Here is a 7,536-nt window from a genome sequence, read left to right as displayed (position 1 = left end):
CAATCAGACTGTTCAGCTCCTGATTAGACTGGCCCAGGTCAGATCACTTGCCATCCCTGAGTCAACAACTCTCAGCAGAGGTGTGGGACCTTCTAATTGCAGAAGCTTGGCACCTGTGTGTCCTTGGACTATGCACATGACACCCAACCTTTCAGGACTTAGGTGAGGGGAGGCACAGAGCACCGTTCACATGGAAACCAGGATGCTGACAAGGGAAAGGGAATAGTTGCTAGTGAGGTGAAAACAACTGCTGTCTGCTACAGCTTCCTTGGGCTGCCTGGCCTTCCTGAGCTCTGGTTTCTGTGTGATTGGAATTTGAACCTTACCATTGGTCAAGAACACTATGGAACACTTTCACTTAATATTAACAGACGATCATGACCACAGCATGAGCCAGGGTGCTGCGCTGACTTCCTCACTCCCAGAAACGTGGTAAAAAAGAAATGCTTGCTACTCCTTTCTATTCCTCTTGCTTACTAATGCTAGCTATGCCCTAAGAAAGGTCTTTGGCAAAGTGTGTTGGTCACCTTCTCTGTTGACCTCTTATTCCTTACCCCCAGATTCCGGGTGTCCCCTTTGGTCTCAAGGCTTGGCTCCACTCCAGGGCTTTCTTGGTGCTGCCATGGCTCATCTCTGTGCAGTGGAGGCATATTTGGTACCTACCTATTTGGAATCCTACCTCTCTGGTAGGATTCTGGTCATGACCGTGTATTGGTCTCACCGCAATACAGTTTGACCCTCGTGGTGCTGTGTGACTTACTAGCTAAGTCACATTGCTCACGATGCTTAGCTCACCAACATTCAGCTGCATTTTGACTTCCTAGCAAGGTTATGAGGGTCTTTTGAATAAATGTGAGCAAAGCCTGCCACGTGGGCAGTGGGCAGTAAGGGAGATGATGATTGGAGACACATCTGCAGAGGCCCAGCCTTCTGCTTGAGTTCCTAGAAATTCCCCCTCCCATTTGTCATTCCTTTGACTTTATTTGTTCTGACCCAGTGAGTTCTTCATGAGTTCATTACCTGTTTTTTTGTATTAACTGAGTGCACACTAAGTATGTAGATTATTCATTGGCCGTCAAACAAGAATGTAGGTAGGTGGCATTTATGGTTCTGTTGGACAAATGGGGAAACTTAGGCTTAGTGAGGAAAAGCAACAGTTTGCCACAGAGCTGTGGAGACAAACCTGAGCTGCAGGTCTGAAGTAGCCCAGTCATCTGGTGTTTATTGAATGAATGTTCTAGAAACCAGAGTGTGCCCAAGTACATGCGTGTTCAGTGCATGTACTCAGAGGCCTCTGACTCTCACCTTCAGAGGTCAAGCGATGGTTCTGAAGGGACCAGAATAAGCTGCAGGTAGAACAAGACCTCAGAGTGGCTTCTGCAGCTGGGGTCTCCAAACAGATTTCAGATGCTCCTTTCTCCTTCTCCAATCAAGAACACACGGCCTCTGTTGCTGGGTACCGGTTGCTCTCTCCTTCCTTCCTCCCTTTTCAGACACTTCCTTAACCATTTGAGCACTTTGAACATGTGTGGAGAGGGTCTGTACCACATTGTTTATCTTAGGACTTCCTGTGCACAACACATGTAACAGGAGCTCAGTCAGTGTGGTTTGGTTATTTTTGGTGGATTCTCATGGAGTCCTCTTCGGTTACTTTGGCTTCCTTCAGTGAGGCTGTAGTTACTTAACAAAAGGAGCTGGTCTTCTGTTTCCTTCATGTTATCTGAGAGCTCCTCACATTTAGTAGATTCTCAATGAAGACCACCAACTCATCCAGTTTTAAATAGGAGACGTTTAATCCATATTTGCTGATTTAATTAGCCCTTCGACATTTATCATGATTCTTTCATAGGTCGAAGGATTTTTCAGAAGTGGAAATCTTTTGAACCTTTACACTTTGGTTTCTCCTTTAAATGGTCATAGTAGAGAAACAAAACAAAACAAAACAAAACAAAAAACCCCTCGACTTTAGCCCCAGAGGTAAAATATTTAACTACTCAACATTCTTTGTTTTGCATAAAGAAATGTTTAACCAGGATTTCTCAGGTCCATTCTCAAAACAAATGTGCACATACAAATAGGTAAAGTAAAGCATTCTTCCCACAAAAGGCACCGGTTTGAGGGGACTAGGGATTCCTTTGATTGTTTTTTGGAGCTCATGTTGTTTTCTTCTGCAGAGCTTGGACCTGCCTGAGTGAGGGCTTCATCCTGTGAGATAGGAGTCATGGTCACTGGTCCTCGGGGAGATACTTCCTGTCATTGCACAGGTTGCTGAAAATGGAATCATCAAATTAATCTCTTGCCTATAAGAAATTTGTGATCTAATTGGAGCGACAATTAATCTGCACAAATGTAACAGAGTAAATGTTGGGTTCCCCAGCATCTTAAGGTTCATCTAGTTTGAACTTCTCAGTTTTAGGTAAGGAATTGGAAAGGTAGACTCTAGAGTTGCGGGTTGTGGCCAAAGTCTTAGAGAGCGTTGCACGTTAAAGACACAATCTGATTTTGTTCACCAATCCCCTTTCTCCTGTTTATAGGCCTTTTGTAAACCATAATAAAACCTAAACTTGGAATTTTTGAAAAGGAAAAATATAATTGCCTTTCATTAGAATGTTAGTGACCTGATGGGGTTTGGCCAGAATGGAAGGCTTGTCCCTGAAAGGTGCTATCAGAGTGACTACAGCAGAACCATGTTCAGAAAGCTGACTCTCGTGGTGATGGCTATATGAGCCATTCAGTGTCAGGTGGTGGGGGGGAGTAAGGTTCAGGGTCTACAGAGGGCAGGCCAATGAATATATAATCCAAGTCACAAATTCAAGCTGCTAAATTCTAGTAGCCACAATAAAAGAGGAAAACAGAAACAGGCAATGCTGATTTTAGTAATGTTTTATTTGATCCCTTATCTCTAGACTTTCATTTCAACATGTAATGAATTTGAACAAAAATAAGTTTACTTTGGCTCTTGTGTGTTAAGCCTGACAGCACACCTCGAATGTCTAAGAGTGACAAGTGCCCGGCTTTTATATAGGACAAAAGAGATCTAGGGGCATTGGCCACTGGATGAGTGGGAGGGTGGCAGAGGGCCAGCTGCCTTGGCCTGCCTGGGAGTTATTAGGGAAAGCTTCTCAAAATTGAATGCAAGCTGAACTAGCTTGCGGGTCTGATTAACATGCAGGTTCCACTCACAAGCCTGGGCTGTTGTGGGATTCCGAGTCTCCAACAAACTTCCACCTATGCCGTTCCCACACTGAGTTGCCAAGTTGATCTGGAATGTCTACCCAGCGGAGAAATGGAAACCAGCAGGGAAGATTTAAATGGTCAATAAGCATTTTTCAGCAGGTAGAAATGTTTCTTTTCACCTAATTCCTTGTCCCAGGAAATAGGAACTTCTTCTAATCCTGCCTGCATCGCAAGTGAAGGCTGCTTCCTAATGCTGTGCACTCCCACGCCTGAGGACAGAGTGGGGATGCATCTGATGGGAGAGATTGGGCGGTGGTTCTGTCAGTGAGGAGCCTGATTTCCCCTGCCTTCTTCAGCTCAGAGCCGCCCATCCTCACACCCAGGCATCTTCTTGTCTTTCCCTTCCTCTCTGAAATGGTGCCTCAGGGAGGGTCCCCATCCAAGGTTTCAGAGACCAGCACATGGCAGCAGCGCCATCAATGAGTAGAGAAGGGAAGAATGGTTCCAGAAATGTTGGGAAGATGATAAATGGTCATCCACACACAAAGGGACAGAATCAGAGCCATGACTCCAACTGTACACTAAAGCAAACCCCAAGCTGGTGCAGACCCTCAGCATGGCTTATAGCATCCTAAATGTTTAGAGCAAAACATGCTATCCTGAGTCAAGGACAACAGGATCTCAGCATTTTAAAGGAGATGTTGATAAATCTGATTAGTTTACAATTGAAAACACCAAAAGACAACTCAAAGGGGTCAAGTGACAAGTCATAGACATCTGGAATGTGTGACCTCTTGTGTTGCCATGGCGATGACATCACACTCTGACATTGAAGGACTCCAAAGTTCCCAGCTGGCCTGCTAGGAGCTTTCTGAACTTAGTTAACTGGCCCAAATAGAAGGAAGCTCAAGGAATTCAGTGTAAGTGCTCTGAATCAGAGGAACTGTGAGGGAACATGGAGTGACTCCAGTTATGCTTCCGACGTCTGCCTAGAACCTTTAGTGTCTTTGGTACCACATTCTACAGTATTGTACTCATGCTCACACACGGGAGGACTCCAGCTTTTCAAGCATGTGCACTGGACTCCCAAACTTGCTGAGTTTTGCATTTTCCATAAGAAATCACTTCTCAGCCTTTCCTCTAAGCACGTTCTCTCTGAGATCTGTATTAACAATTTATTATGTCTTTCCATATTTCCCCCAAAGCTCAGATAATTCTAAGACATCTATGTATCTACACATGTATCTAATTATATGGATTTGGGCCTTCATTCAGTTCTGTGGGAAAGCTATGTAGCATAAATAAATTCAACAGCACTAATATCTATACATCAGAAAGAAACTTTTGTCTCTATATAAGTTCACATGGAAAGGGAAGTGCTTACAAGGATCTTCACCCCTGTATCGTTTATGACAAAAATAATTTAGAATGGGCTGCAGAAGAAACTGTAGTCTATTCAGAAAATGAGGTGGATGTACTAAACAATATATTACCTAGATAAGCAAATATAACAATGTGTATATGATATCTGCTACTGGGATGTTTACAGCAAAAAATATTATAGAGTACTCTATTGTTAAGTAACAGCATAAGCTTAAAGAAAAATGAAAGCAGAAAACCAGGCATTTAAGCAGGAAAGGAAGGAAGGGAGGGAGAGAGGGAGGGCGGAGAGAGGGAGGAGGGAGGGGAACGCTCATGGAGATCTGGTGCTGATAGAATGCCATAGCTGCCTCCATGTTTCTTTTCCTGCTTTCTGCATGCTGAGACCACATTCTGTTTTGTTGCAACGCATGAAGCTTGGATTCAAAGCTCTAGGCTAGCTGCCCACAGTCCTGGTTCATGGTGAACAGCTCTGAGACTGGACAAAAGGTTCTTTACCTGCGCTGGTATTAATAAAGCTCCTGGTTATCATGAGAATGGGAGAGCTGGCCCTGCACCCCTTGTCTGCTCTGTGGTGGCAAGGGGGAAGGAAAGATGCCCTCCACCCCTAGCCTCTGCCCCTCACTGGGTGAGATCTGGCCCCACCCCCATCTGCCATACAGTGGAGAGGACCCCTCCCCCACAGGCCTTGCTGCCTGTAGCAGGTGAGAGAGCTGTCCCTGAGGTCATGAGAGCCAGAGGTGGCTCAGCAACTGCGGCACTTGGCAGAGTGGCCCCAGCACCTTGCCTGGGCAGCACAGTAGAGCTGTCCCTGCTGGTGGGGTTTCAAGAGACCTGGCCCTGAAGATCAGAAAGAGGGAGAGCTAGCCGACGGTCTGTCACTCAGTGGTGTGGGTGAGGAAGAGATACCTCCTTGCCCCTTCGCCCTTCACCACATACTCTAGGCAGGAAAAGCTGGTTGTGGGGCCTCGAGCATGGGAACGCTGATCCAGCCCCTCACTGGTGGCAGCACTCAGGAGAGCTGACCCTGGTGGTGTAGGTATAGGTGAGCCAGCCCCAAGGTGTGAGAGCTGGAGAACCGGGCTCCCTTCCCTGCTGCCAACTGTATAGGGTGAGCTAGCTGGGATGGTGCTGGAGAGCTCATCCTGGTGTTGCGGATGAGCGAGAGTTGGCAGGTGAGCTAGCAAGCACCAAGGCTATGAGTTTTCCTATCCCAACATCTACCCCAGGTATGGTCTGCTGGAGCAGGTGAAGGGGCCGATCCTGCACATCCAAAGTTCAGGATCTCCATGACACAGGGCAACAACAGGATATCCAAGAGGAGTCCCAGTGAGGGCCCATGATCCATAGAAGCCAGAGGCCTCCAACAAGACCGATGTCTCATTGCAATGACCACTTGTAAGTAAAGATAACAGACTGAAGGATATACTGTGTGACTCACTGTGTCAAACTATAGCTTCCACGATGAGGTTTTTCTTTTCTTTTGGATTTTATTTTGTTTTATCTTAGGGGGTGGGGAGGTTGCAGGGGGAAAGGGTGAATGCGAAGGGTTAGAGATGCATGATGTGAAATCTACAGAGTCAATAAAAAGTTAAATTAGGAAAAAAAAAAACAACCTTCCGGTTAGCCTGACGTAGGTCAACATTGTGCTGAGCACTGCAGATAGAATATTAGTTTTAATTCAAAATATGAGTTGAGTGGGAGAAGGAAGAAGAGCGTTGTCTCCTCAGTGTTATGGAATCTATTGATAATTATATATTGATCAGAAGTAAATCGTCCAAATATCTTCAATGACATTATGTGTCTTTATCAGGGTAGTGGCATGGCAGTCTGCTTGAGGATAGATTTTATAAATGCCTTTGAAACTGATGGGTAAGTACATGGTGGGAACACTTAGAAGACTGAATGTCATTGACGAAACAAGGCCGATCAAAACAGCTGCTTTCTGGTTACTGTGACTCCCTTCACTTCAGTGTTCTCTGGAAGCACGGTGCCCAAAGCAGCACACGTGGGCTGTGTGGCCTGGACTTGTGATGACAGCCAGTTGCCTCAGGGGTAGACCCCCAATTCAACCTGGGAAACTAAGGTATCTCCTTAGAAACTGGAATCTGGGGTTTGGAGCCAATAAATCACTGAAGCTGGGGCCATGAAGTACAGGTCTACAGTGAGACTAGGATTGCAGGGGGTGGCTCAGGGGGGAGAAGGAGAGAAAGGAGAGGAGGAGGAGAGAGAGAGGGAGAGAGGGGGAGGGAGAGAAGGAGAGAGGGAAGGGAAGAAGGAGAAGGGGAGGGAGAGAAGGAGAGGGGAGGGAGAGAAGAAGAGAGGGAGGGGAGAGAGAAGGAGAGGAGAGAGGGAGAGAAAAGGAGAGAGGCAGGGAAAGGAGGAGGGAGGGAGAAAAGGAGAGAGGGAGGGAGGGGAGAGAGGGAGAGAGAGAAGGAGGGAACACAGGAAAGAAAGAGGGGAAAGACAAAGACACACACACACACACACACACACACACACACACACACACACACACACACGGATTTCTTTTCCCCTCCCTGTCCCAGGCTGGGCTACGTGCTTGCTGGAAGATTCACACACTATAACTCATCAGTCCCTTTGTTTGAGCTAGCTTGAAATGATAGAGGAATTTAGAGAAGTTAGATCAATACGCAATTCTAGAAGAATTTAAATATTTGTAAATTGTGGTTATACTGTGTTCCCCAAAATATTGTGCACCCTAATAAACTTATCTGGGGTCAGAGAACAGAACAGCCACTAGATACAGAGGCCAGAAAATAGTGGTACACACACACCTTTAATCCTAGCATTCCTAAGGCAGAGATCCATCTGGATCTCTGTGAGTTCAAAGCCACACTGGAAACAGCCAGGCATGGTGACTCACGCCTTTAATCCCAGGAAGTGATGTCAGAAAGCAGAAAGGTATATAAGACTTGAGGACCAGGAACTAGAGCTGGTTAAGCTTTTAGGCTTTTG

At 46.0% G+C, this 7,536-nt stretch overlaps 1 long non-coding RNA gene across 1 annotated transcript; it reads left to right on the top strand.

Annotated features, from left to right (window-relative positions):
* Positions 1-341: 341 nt before the first annotated feature.
* LOC121832259 (uncharacterized) lies at positions 342-4,818 on the top strand. The gene is made up of 3 exons (XR_006075856.2): positions 342-432; positions 2,175-2,416; positions 3,173-4,818. It is a non-coding gene; the product is annotated as an uncharacterized LOC121832259 (long non-coding RNA).
* Positions 4,819-7,536: the final 2,718 nt, after the last annotated feature.

This window comes from Peromyscus maniculatus, chromosome 9, assembly GCF_049852395.1.
Source record: "Peromyscus maniculatus bairdii isolate BWxNUB_F1_BW_parent chromosome 9, HU_Pman_BW_mat_3.1, whole genome shotgun sequence".
Lineage (NCBI taxonomy): Eukaryota > Metazoa > Chordata > Mammalia > Rodentia > Cricetidae > Peromyscus > Peromyscus maniculatus.
This window is presented reverse-complemented; position numbering and strand designations above follow the sequence as displayed.